Here is a 13,052-nt window from a genome sequence, read left to right as displayed (position 1 = left end):
CAAGATGAATGCTGTACTCGTGTGAAAACATAATCATGACTCAACATCACTAATCATCAAGGAAATGCAAATCAAACCACAATGAGATACCACCTCACACTCATTAGGATGGCTACTATTTAAAAAAAAACAAACAAAATAACAAGGTGGAAGAGGGGGTGGGGGGGGACAAAAGGTAATGAAAAAGTACAATAAAATGAACTTTTTTTGTTCAAAAATTAAAACAAAACAAAATAACAAATGTTGGCAAGGATGTAGAGAAACTGGAACCCTTGTATACTGTTAGTGAGAATGTAAAATGGTGCAGCTGTTGAGGAAAGAAGTATAGAGTTTCCTCAAAAAATTTAGAACAGAATTACTATGACCCAGCAATTCCACTTCTAGGTATACACATATATCCAAAATAATTGACAGCACACTTGAACATATATTTATACAATCATGTTCATAATAGTATCATTCAAAATAGCCCAAAGGTGGAAGCAATCCAAGTGTCCATCAGCAGATGAATGGATAAACAAAATGTAGCATGTACTTACAATGGAATATTATTCAGCCTTATGAAGGAACAAAATTCTGGCACATGCTACAACATGAATGATCCTGGAGGACATTATATCAAGTGAAATCAGTCAGTCACAAAAAGACAAATACTGCATGATTCTACTTACATGAGGTACTTAGAATAATCAAAAAGTCAGAAAGTAGGAGGTTGGTTACCAGGGGCTGGAGGATGGGAGGTGAGGAGTTATTATTTATTGGGGACATGGTTTCACCTTTACAAGATAAAAAAAAAATTCTGGAGATGAATGATGGTTATGTTTGCACATTATGAATATACTTAATTCCACTGAGTTGTACACCTGAAAATGATTAAGATGGTAAATTTTATGTTAGCGCTATTTACCAAAAACTTTTAAAATTTATGAAAAACCAAAGACATTGCCCTGGCTGGATGGCTCAGTTGGTTGGAGCACTGTCCTGTACACCAAAAGGAAGTGGGTTCGATTCCCAGTCAGGGCATATACCTAGGTTATGAGTTCAATCCCCAGTCAGGCCACATACGGGAGGCAACTGCTCAATGCTTCTCTCCCCCCAACTTCCTCTCTCTCTAAAATCAATAAACATATCCTTGGTGAGGATTTGGGAAAGAGAATTAAAAAAAAAAAGCTTGACCTCTCTTTCCCCATCTCTAAAATCAGTAAATAAAAATTTTAAAAAAGAAAGAAATAAACAACGCGTTAAAAAAATGCAAGAGCCAGACCCAGAACACAAACTTCATTACTCTATGTAAAGTGCAAAACTAGGGCAGAACACGGCTACCTCGGTGGCTGGATGGGGCCTGATGGGCTTCCGGGTGCTGGTAACAAACACTGCTTCCCCGGTTGTGTTCACTTTGAGAAAAATCATTAAACTGTACACTTGTGATTTCCACACTTTTATGTATGCTATATCTTAATAACATTTGTCAAAAAAAAAAGTCAGGTAGCAAAAGATCCAAAACATTTAATACAGGACTAGAAAGCAAATGGGGGATAGAGGGATAGAACAAAAGAGGAATTTCTGACTGAGAAAATTTGTGACAACTATACATACAACTGGGTTGAGAGGTCCCGGGAAGCCCAGGCAAAGAGTGGAAGGAGCTGAGATACATAAAGCTGTCTATCTTGCAGTGAGAGTAAGAGGAAAAACAGCCTTCTCCCAGCCCTAAGTGCTGTGAGGACTCTGGAGTGCTGAGGGCTTTCAGATCCATGATGCAGAGACCTCCCCTGAAGGGCAGGTTTAGGGGTATGCCAGAGGCATGTGGTCCCTAAGAGACACAGCCCATGCAGGTAGCTTCCCAAGACCAGTACAGTGAGCCAGCAGGTAAGAGGGTCAATTCCTCCTGGCACTGAGTGGCGGCAGGACTCAGGAAGCCTAATTGTCTCCCCATACATAAAGGTTATTTTGAAATAAGATACATCAGTTTGCAATACAGTGCCTGCCATAGAGCAGGGCTCAGTAAATCTTCCTTACCACCCTAAAGGACCCAAAGACAAAGCACACAGAACCCGGGGGATGAAAACATACCTCTTTGAAAACATGTTCATGTAGACTGCACCTAATAATGCCATCAAAGCTTTAGGAAGAAGTCTGTGTGCACTTGGGCTGTGTGTGTGCATGAATGTATGTGTGTGGGGGTCATGTGTATGCATATGTGTATATGAGGAAAGTGTGCGGAAATAGCTAACGCATGGCACTTGTGGGACCAGGTGCTTTTCTAAACATTTTACACATATCAATACATTTAATTCTCACATAGCTCAGTAACTTGGGGACTATTACTATTATTAAAAACAGGTATGATCATACCCATTTTATAGATGGAAAAACTGAGGCCCAGGAAAAGGGGGGCACTCTGCTCCTCGATGACTTAGCCAGGATACGCACCTAGACCAACACAGATGTAGGCTTGGAATCTTTGTGTTTATGGCCTTTGGCCTTAACCACTATCTTTTGCCTGTGTCCGCACCCCCACCCCTAGCCCAGTCTTCTAGCCAGGCTCAGCACTCGGAGGGCCTCTGGGGGAGGCTCCTCATTTCCCAGAGCCCCTGAGGGACATGTGGCGTCAATGCTCATCATAACCCACGGTCTTTGCTAGGGCAGGGCGCTACTATTCTCCCAGTCTCTTCCAGCACCCTCCCTCACACCCGCTCTACAACCCCTGGGTCCTCAGTCCGCACCCATGTCTGCCTTTGGGCCTCTGCTCATTGGCCAACTCCCTGCTTCCAATCCAGGGTGCCAGAGACCTCCCTTTCCTGGTGTTCAAGAGGCTTCCTGGAGGAAAATATTGCTTGTGCTGAGGTTGCTTGTGTGGGAGGGGCCTTCAGAGACTCAGGTTCCCTTGAACGGTGGGGCTGACTCTGAGGCAGCTGCTCTCTGTCTGGCCCAGGCTTTGCACCCAGATGCTGGAGGAGGCGGGGCAGGGGCAGGGCCTGGCCTGCCAACCAAGATTGGACTTTTTCCTAGGAGGTAGGCAGGGAGAGGGGGAAAGCAGCAAAGGGTTTCCAGCAGAGGAGGCCCTCGCAGGATTTACATGTTTCTAGCCCTCTGGGCAGCTCTGAGGCTCTCTAATACCTAGAACAGGGCTGGGACCCAAGCGCCAGAGAATGGAAGTGTGGAGGGAAGGATGGCCAGAAAGACAACATGTCTTGGGGACAGGAGAGCAGGAATGGCTGGCATCAAGTGGAGGCTGGATGGAATTACCAAGGTCTGTGGCTCTCTAGAGAGAATTTTACAATTGTTTTTCTCAGTGTCTCTTTCCCCTGACTATGGCCTCTGTCACCTGTGAGCTGAGCAAGTGAGGCTGAGCACAATGGTGGGATCGGGGCTGTGTGTTCATCCTTCACTCGGAGCTCCTTGACGTCTGCTCCACGCTGAGCACTGGCTTTGAATGGGGAGGGGGAGTGGCCCCTGGTGGAGAACTGGGCAGCGGGGAGTATGTTTACACCAGCTGTGATGGGGGCCAGGAGGGTAAGACCACTGCGGCTGTGCTGAAGGCAGTGTCTGGGACAACTCACATAGGAGGGGACGGCTGAGTTCTTCCCAAGAGCTAATAAGAAATGAGCACAGGCTGAGGAAAGAGGCTCCCAGGTAGAGGAACCTGTGCACTGTGTGTGGGTAGCCAGAAGGCAGACGTATAGGACATTCAGTTGGTGGGAAAGCTGAGGTGAAAGGACCTGTGGGTGAGCGGGTGGCAGGCATGGAGGGCACAATACCAGGTGAGCTCCCTCGACTCTTGGAGGACCCCTGCTCCTGGGCAGCCCCTCTGGATGTCCCCTGACTGTTCACTGAAGGTCCTGATCCCAGTGCCCTTGGGGAACATCTGTGTCCTGCAGATCAAAGTAGAAGAGGTGAATGCTTGGCAAAGCCACATGGGTGAGGTATAGGCTGGGTGTGGTGGGGACTGCGGAGAAGGAGCAAGTGCATGGACCAAAGGCGCAGATGCCACTGAACTCCACCAGTGCTGCTCTTTGGGAATTCAGGCCTGGTGCCACCAGATCTGTGCATTTTCCAAAGAGACTGCAAATATAGATTTTTATATAAACTCTCTTGATTTTAAATAACCAATTTTAAAATGTTTCAAATATCACACTAGCTAAAGAACATCTTAAACCCACATGACCCACTGCTAAGCACAGGTGATTGAGTCCTGAGTGAACAAGAGAGAACAGTGCCTCTGGGTGCCCAGAACGAGCCCGGGCCCCTCTGGGGCTGGACAGAGGCCAGGACACTGAGTGGTGGGCCCTAGGAACTTCTCAGAGCTGCCCTAGGCAGCCACCTGCCACCACCAGACCTTGGGATTGAACCCACATTCCCAGCACAGCCATGTGGAGCCTTGCATGAGAGCTTGCGCAGGCTTCTCATGCACACTGCCCCACTTGCCACCCTAGGAGGGCAGATGCCTTGGGGAGTCCCCTGGGAAAGCCTCATTCCAGGCTTCCTTCCCAACTATCCTCCCACTGGAGGCCCCTGAGCTCAGAGAGCAGGACGTAGCCTCCCTTGCCCAGAGGCCTTGCCTGCCATTCCCCTTGCCAGGGTCTCTTTGGCAGGACATGGTAGAGCCTGGAACAGCTGCACTGAATTCCATCAGACCTCTTGGCACATCTTGGAGGGATAGTATTGCCAAGAACCAGTTCCAGTAGATCTGTCAGATCCCTGGAAACCAAGCCAGCATGCAGGTTCCTCGAGGTCCCAGCCCACGCTCTTCACAAAGCACTGGCTCTGCCACGGGAGAGGAAACTGGCAGAGGCTGCCTTTCCTCTGGATGAACCTGCTGTAGGGCTCAGAGCTGGGCTGGGCCTCCTCTCATGCCAGCTGCCCTCTGACAAAGCCTGGAATCCCGTGCAGGAGCGGGATGCCTACAAACCAAGTGGCCAGCTGGCTCAGGTTCCTGTCCTGCATGACCTCAACCTCTCTGAGTCTCCGCCACTGCCACTTTGTGGGGCTGTAAGCAGTCATGGGAGTGCCTACGGCACCAGGTACCCTGAAACAGGTACTTAGTAAACATGGCCTTCTTCTGACCCAGAGGCCTGTAGGGAGGGGAGGCCTGGGCTTGGCTTGCCCCCAGTCCCAACCTCAGGGCCCCTGGCAGGAAGGGGAGACAGCTGGGATTCTGTCTTGGAGTTGATCCCTGAGCAGACCTAAGGTCTGCCCTAAGGACACAGTGAAGGAAGAGATGCGATGAGGAAAATAATTCTAAAATTCTCTCCAGAGATCCACAAATTTGGGTAATCCCTCCTTGCTCTCTTCTCTCCTCCCCAGGGCAGGCGCCGTTCTTCCTGCACCCACCCACCGTTGGAAACCCATCCTTCCATCACTCCCGCAGTTGTGCCCCTGAGCTGTAAAAATCCTCCGTGCGGAAGACCCTTCCCTGGTTTTTCCTACCAGCCCAGGCCTCGCCAAGCAACAGGCTAAAGTCAGCGCTGGAGACAGAAAACAGCGAGAGACAAATATCATCTTGCGGGGAGAGGGTCTGCCCAGAGCAAGTCTCCAGGGTGGGCGCACAGCAGCCCCTCTGAGACCCAGGGAGGCAAATGTGGGCGAGCCCTGGGCTTGGAGTAGGAAGTCCCGAGCGCGCATCCCCTTGGTCTTAGTCGCCTAGTAGTGGTCGGAAGGGGAAGGCGCGTCCTTTGCAAACCCTCGCGCTCTGTTTCCTCGTCTCCACACGCAGGACACCACTCGGTTAGGAGGCGCCCGGCCTCGGCTTCTGCGTCTGCCCCTGCCCCGGGACACCAGCGCGTCCTGCTCCCCGAGAGCGACTCGGGGTCCCGCGCTGGCACCCCGGCACTCCCTGCAGCTCCCAGCCGCGCATGCGCAGCGCTCCCTTGCCAGCCGCGCCAGTCCCGGTTCCAAGTGCGTTCCCGGCCCTGGACGCCGCTTCCCCAGCGGACGCCCGCTTCTTGTCCCGCCCTACCTGGGGCGGCGGGCGCGCAGCAGGCTGGCAGGCGGCAGCACGGCCGCGGGCAGGAGCGGTAGCCGGAGAAGGCCCGCGCGGCCGGCATCAGGCCCATGGCGGCCCGGGCGCGGCGACGCGGCGGCGGCAGGAATGCCCGGCACGCGCGCAGGTAGCGGCTTGCCCGCCGCCCGCCCGCACACCCGCCCGCCCCGGGCCGGGACCCTGGAGGGAGGGAGGAAGGGCCTGGGACTTGCGAATGCCTGAAATGCCAAGCCTGAAGCTGAAACCCGTTGAAGACCTGAGATTTCGAACATCTGCTCCCCGTTTTTCCTAATACCCCATGTTATTACGCACCCTAGAAAAATCAGTAAATCCCATGTTAGGTCTCGCCGCCTTGCCAAAGACTGGATTTAGGAGTTCCCATTCCTGGCAACCGGGAGGCAGGTGTTCCAGCTGGAGCAATGGAGGCTCAGGAAGATCAGGTAACTAGGTCTGGCTCACTCCGCCAAAAGAGTGATGAGCCTAGATCTAAATCTGAGAAGAGGAGGAGCTCAGAGCCTGGGGCCAGCGCCTGAGCGCCAGGGACTGAGAGCAGGGACGGTGCTTAGGAATAAACATACGGTGTCCTGTGCAATCCGGAGAAGCTAGTATTAAAGTCCCATTTTGCAGCCGACACAACTGAAGCTCACAAAGGTTGTGTCATTTTCCTAGGGTCACACAAATAGTGATAAATCTTCAATTTAAATCTAAACTATCCTTCTGCAAAGCCTATGACCTCACAATGGCAGCACTCCGTCCCAGAGAAAAGAGTCCACAATCCCGTACTGCCAGGACTGTGAGGACGGGAATGGGTACACAGTCCCAGGCATACAGCATGAGGGGCTGGAGGAAAAGAGAAGCAAATCTGAGGGCCATGCAGCACCAAACAGTAAGGACAGATATCCACAGGGGCCTCAAGGGAGGGGATGAAGGGAGCCCTGAAGCTGGAAAGGTGAGGGGCTCATCTGAAAGGGGAGTGTGCAGGGCGGGGGTCACTCTTTTTGCTCTTATTATTAAGCAGGGCCTAAACTAGGGTGAGGCAAGTGAGGCACACACCACAGGGGCACAATTTAAGGCGAGTGCCAAAAACTTCAGTGATCAAAGTAAACATTTTATTGTAATATTTTTAAAAATGCAAATTAGCCCTGACCAGTGTGGCTTGGTTGGGCCTCACCCCACAAAGCAAAAGGTTGCCTCTTAGATTCCCCATCAGGGCATGTGCCTGGGTTGTAGGTTCAGTCCCCAGTGAGGGGACATGTTTCTCTCTCACATCTCACATTGATGTTTCTCACCCTCTCTTTCTCCCTCCCTTCCCCTCTAAAATAAATGAAATATTTTTAAAAATAAAATTAAAATGCAAAAAATCTGTTTACAAAATATCAAAATTTTAAATAAAGACAGGATCTGACCCTGTACTTTGTGTGTGCCTCACCCTAATTCTGCCCAGGGATCCTGTCTTTATTTAAAATGTTGACATTTTGTCTATCATGGGTGTGTTAGGCTGACTAAAAATGTCCACATCCCAATCCCTACAACCTGTACTAAGTTACCTTACCTAGTAAGAGGGACTTTATAGATGTGATTAAATTAAGGATGGAGAGATTATACTGGATTATCCAGATGGACTTTACAAGAGGAAGGCAGAGGGAAATTTGACTATACAGTTGACCCTTAAATATGGTTTGAATTGGGAGAGTCCACTTAAACACAAATTTTTTAAATAAATACTATAAATGTATTTTCTCTTCCTTATGATATTCTTAATAACATTTTCTTTTCTCTAGATTATAAGAATACAGTATATAATACCTATAACATACAAACTATGTGTTAATCAACTGTTTATATCATTAGTAATTCAACAGTAAGCTATTAGCAGGTAGGTTTTTGCCAAGTCAAAGGTTTTATGCAGGTTTTCGATTGCACAGAGGTCGGTGCCCCTGACCCTCATGTTGTTCAAGGGTCAACTGCAGAAGAGGCAGCAGTGGAAGGAAGGAAGCAGGGACTGCAGTGAGGAGGCCACGCCTAGGAACATGGGCAGCCTCTAGAAGGTGGAAGGGGCAAGAAGCAGGCTCTCTCCTGAAGTCCTCACAAGTTATCAGCCTTGCTGACACTTTGATTTTAGGCTCCTAAGACTCATTTCTGACCTCTGGAATGGCGAGAGAATGAGTTTCTGGCAATTTGGTAGAGTAGCAATGAAACTTACATAATGGAGCTTTGAGGTACTAATTTGCATTTTAAAAACTATAACAAAATATTTACCTTGATTAATGAGTTTTTGGGTGCCTGGGGCAATGAGGTTCCCTAGTCCTGGCCGTGATACTAGCATGGAGTTGGCGGGGAAGGAGGCAAGGGGAGAGGCTCTGTATTCTCCCCATAGTTCAGGTAAACACAAATATGGAAAGGACAGTTCATAGTGCAATGGGGTCACAGGCCCAGGAATGCCCTGCCCTAAACCTGCCAGGAAAGCCTGGGGTTCCCATGGCCCAGGGAAATACTGGGTCTGAGCAGCTCTGTCTGTGTTAAAGAGAAGAGCCCTTCCTCAGGCGCAGTAGAGGCACCTACTTCGGAGGTAGGTGGGACTCTTAGGGGGCTGTCGTGATAAGTTGCTTTCTCCTCTCCTGCCTCAGTTTTCCTACTTGTGTGATCATTGAGTTAGACCTGCTCATCTCTAGGGAACTTCTTCCACCTTCACCTAGATCCCCCAGTGATGAAAGTCTGCAGCTGCCTTCCATTTAGAAAGCTCTGGACTGACATGCACTTCCAGGTACCTATTTGACCTTGAGGGCCATTTTTAGCCATGGGGTCTGTTGGGGGTGGGTATGCAAAGGTAGTAATACAATTGTTTTCTTGGGGCAGGGCCAGGTTGCTGAGAGGCTAAGGATCTGTCCTCTCACACAGGCACATGGTGACAAATGACCTCTTCAGCTGGGCTGGCCCTTGTTTCTGAAGATCCTGGGTCCAAGACCCTAGGGACTGCCTCCTTCCTCTGGATTGCCTCTCCATGACCCACTCTCTCCCCTTCCCATCAAGACAGCTCAGATGCAGAGGCTCAGGTGCTCTGAAGCTTGCCTGGTAGCAGAGAGTTCACAGATAGGCTGACACTGGAGGCAGGATGCCCCTGCTCCCAGCCTGCAAAGTGCTGTTAGGCAAGGTGTTGAACCTCTCTGGGCCTCTCTGCCGCTCTACAATATAATTTCGATACAACAACCACTAAGGAGAGTTATCACACAGCAGCCTAAGATCCCTCCCTTTTTCCTCAGAGTGCTGTGGAGAACCACGGCCGTGTGGAGGAAGCTGAAGGCCAGAGAACTGGCCACAGGGTACCGAGAGGCCTGCTGGTATTCTAGTCTCCAGAGCGGGCCTCCAGCACCCAGGCTCTGAGCTCCTTCAAGTTGTCCTGAGGCTGGGATCAGGCCTGGGTTTGAAAGCAAGCTTCCTGTCTACTTCTTTGTGACCTTGTCAGGTCACCTGAGGCTCCCTGCTGCCATCTCCTCAGTCTCCTCACTCGTAAAGGGGCTATATCACGACTGGCTTCACTGGGCTGCTGTGAGCGTCAATTGAGATGCAGAGCCTGGCATGGGGACATGCTGAGTAAACGTTAGCTGTTCTGAAGTGGATGCCTCTGCCCAACTTCTCCCCTTTCAGCTGTGTCACCAGGGCACTGTGCAATGTCAATGGCCCGTGCACTACACTGGACTCATCTTAGCAGCAACCAGGATGAGCTCTTTTCTGGACTGTGATCTGAGCTCTACTTAGCACACACTGAAGCCAGGCAGGCCACACTGACAGGCCACTCCCGTCATACCTCCTGGGAGGGAAGGAGGACTGAAAGCTCCCACAAAGTGGGTAAAAGGCAGAGAACAGTTATCATCCTGAGCTGCACAGGAAGCTCTGGTGAACAGCCCCCTGTAAATCACTCTCACTGCCTTGCCAGGCTCTCCCAAAATAAGGCAGCTATTTCTCTGCCAGTTCTCCTAGTAAATAGTCCCTGTCAATGGGGTCTGTGGCAGGGGGCTATTTGCCCCACGTTGAGGATCCAGGCTCACAGACTCCTAGGGCAGTGCAGGGAACCAACTGTGAACCAACTCTTATGCCCAGAAGAGGCCAGACCTGCCTTTAGAGCCTGGGACCAAGCTGATATGAGATGGGGTCCAAGGCCTGTAGGGTATCCTCTCCTCCACCCAGCAGGCAGACCCGCAGGGCATATTAGAATGGGCTGAGGGTGCCAGAATCAAGCTTAAGTGCCCCTTCTGCTGGTTTAGTGACCCAAAGCTGAGCCCAGATCAGCAATAGTTCTTTCTCTCCCCTTTTGAAAGGGCTGCCAGGAAGGGCTCAGGCCCCCTGGCCTGCTGGGTGAACATTCAGGGGAGCTGGAAATAAGACTCTCTCTTGAATTTCCCATAAGACCTGCGATATGGTGCAAGCAGTAATGGGGAGACGTGGTCCACTAGGATCTCAGGCTCCGCCACTGCCAGGCTGGGGCCAGTGACCGGGCATTCTGAACCTGATTGCGCCTTCAGGACTTCCATTTAAAGATGTCATTCCAGCAAGTAATGACCACTACCAGCAAGACTAACAAGGTTGCTGTGTCCCTCCAAGTTGTCCTGAGGCTGGGATTTTCTCCATGTCAAGTGTCCTGCCCTGTGACCTCTGGAAGCTGCATTTGTCCCCTTGCCATCGCCATCCCCCATGATTTCTGAGGAACCCAAAGGCAGGAGAATTGGCTCTGGCAGGTCAAAGGAAAGTCCCCAGAGACCTATAGGAGCCACACAGCTGGACTTTGAGCAGCAAGGCTCTGATGGCCCCTGCAGGCCTGCTGCCTGACCCCTTGGGCCCCTCTGGACAGGGACACCATTCCCAGGCCAGGCTCCTTGCCCTGGGACTGTCACTCCGTGCAGCTGCCGATAAGGCTGCAACAATCGGATGCTGGGTTTTGCTCAGCAGTGTTTGCTAGCCTGTAGGTTGGATAGTTACCATGCTACCAGTTCTTGAGCGCTAAGTTGCCCTCCACCCCCCAGTCTCCTGTATACAACTGCCCTCTCAGCATCTCCACTGGTTCAATGACTAATAGGCATCTCAAACTCAAACGTGTTCAAAAGGAGCTATGGTCTTGCCCCAGCCTCCCAAAATGCTCTACACCGAGTCTTCCCCTCTTGGTTAATGACAGCTGTGTCCTTCTGGTGCTCAGCCAGACCCCGTGGAGTCCACTGTTCCCTTGCCCTCCCACCCATCCACATGCTTTCAGAATAGATCTGGAACCTGATCACTTCCATCATTACCCACCATAGTGAAACTGTCTCTTGCTTGGATCACTGCATGCATGTCTCTGGGCTTCCCCTTGTCCCACTCTGCTCAGCAGTCAGAGTGGTCCTTTTAAACTATATATGAGATTTTTGTCATTTGGCTCAAAGCCCTCCAGTACTCCCTTGCCCATTTCACTTACAAGTAAAAGCTGAAGTCCCCACAGGGGCCCATGAGGCCTCAGCCATCAGGACCCTTCCCATCTAGCCCTGGTCCTCCCTCCCTCCCTCCCTCCCTCCTGCCCACCTGCCTTGGCGCTGGCTCAAGGCTACATCAGATGTTTGCTGCTCTTGCCTGAGCCGTGGCCTCCGTCTGGCACACTTCCAGTGTCACCTCCCTGGCCCATTCTCATCTTTTCAAGACTTTCTTTCAATGTCACTCTCGCATTCAGCTTGCCCCACTACTGTATTTAAAACTATTCTATTTTTTTTTCTTTCAATAGAACTCACCACCTTCTAAAACATGGTTCTCAGAATGTGGGCCTGGACCAGTATTACTTAGAATACAAATTCTAGGGCCATACCCAAGTGACCTGGAAACTGTGGGTGGAGCTAGCAGTCCATTTTAACAGTCTTTCCTCTGGGTAGTTCTGAGGCCAGCTAGTTTTGAGAACCACTGCTCAATGCCACCCAATGGACCTCCCTTGCTATTGTCTGTTCTGGGGAATAGGGTGGAGGCGTTTTCTGATCTCTTTTCTTCCTTGCTATGTCCCCTGCCTGCACATGGCAGATACTCTGTGTTTCCTGAATAGATGAGGACTATTTAGTACTAAGAGAGTACTGAGTATTTTGTACCCATTTTCTCTTTTAATTCTCCTGACAATCCTGCAAAGAAGATATTTTTATTCCCATTGCAAACAAGGGCACAGAGAGGATAAGTGGCATGCCCAGGGTTGCATAGAAGCAAGGTGAAGAGCCAGATTATACCCAGACCACAGCCTGGTGCTGAAACCTGTGCTCACTCTCCTCTCACACATCAATGTGACAAGCTTTACTAAGCACCGTACTATGGACATAGGATTCACCTTTGAGGGCTTGCAGGCGAGGACTCCCTCATGTAAGCCAGGCAGTCCTGGATACCCTGTGACTCCCTTCTTTCCTCTCTCACAGAGAGCTGGCTGGAAGGTGCTGCCTGATGGAGCCTCCTGGAGCTGGGCACAGACGTCCAGACAGCCACTGGAGAGGACTGCCCTCTTCACAATATCAAGTCTTCTGATCTATGAACATTATTTAGCTCTTCTTTAATTTCTTTCAACAATGTCTGTCATTTTAAGATTAGTTTTGTTTTTTGTTCGTTAATTTTATTCCTAATTATTTAATTCATTCGATGCTATAGTGAATGAAGTTTTCTTTTAATTTTTTAAAAAATTGATTTTGAGAGAGAGAGAGAGAAATTGAGAGATTTGTTGTTCCACTTATGTATGTACTCATTGGTTGCTTTCTGCATGTGCTCTGACCAGGGATCAAACCCACAATCTTGGCATATCCATGTGATGCTTTAACCAACTGAGGTACCTGGTCAGGGCCATAAATGAAGTTTTCTTGATTTTATTTTTAGTTTGCTCACTGCTACTGTATAGAAATACAATTGGCTTGTGTACACTAAACTTGAATCCTGCAATCTTGCTGCATTTTTTAGTTTTGTAGTAGACTTCTTAAGATTTTCTATATACAAGACCATGCTATCTACAAATATAAATACTCTACTTCTTTCTTTCCCATGTGGATGCATTTTATTTTGATTTATTGACTAACTGCTCTATGATTTCCAA

General features: G+C 49.9%; 1 protein-coding gene across 1 annotated transcript in view; it reads right to left on the bottom strand.

Annotated features, from left to right (window-relative positions):
• The window catches only part of ARHGAP22 (Rho GTPase activating protein 22), a 183,654-nt gene that overhangs the window by 10,718 nt on the left and 159,884 nt on the right, over positions 1 to 13,052 (bottom strand). The gene's annotated exons all lie outside the window — the stretch shown is intronic.

The sequence above is a fragment of the Pteronotus mesoamericanus genome, unplaced genomic scaffold (assembly GCF_021234165.1).
Source record: "Pteronotus mesoamericanus isolate MK-2021 breed Mesoamerican mustached bat unplaced genomic scaffold, CSHL_Meso_final contig_230, whole genome shotgun sequence".
Lineage (NCBI taxonomy): Eukaryota > Metazoa > Chordata > Mammalia > Chiroptera > Mormoopidae > Pteronotus > Pteronotus mesoamericanus.
Note: the sequence above shows the minus strand (reverse complement) of the source record. Positions and strands in the feature narration are given on the sequence as shown.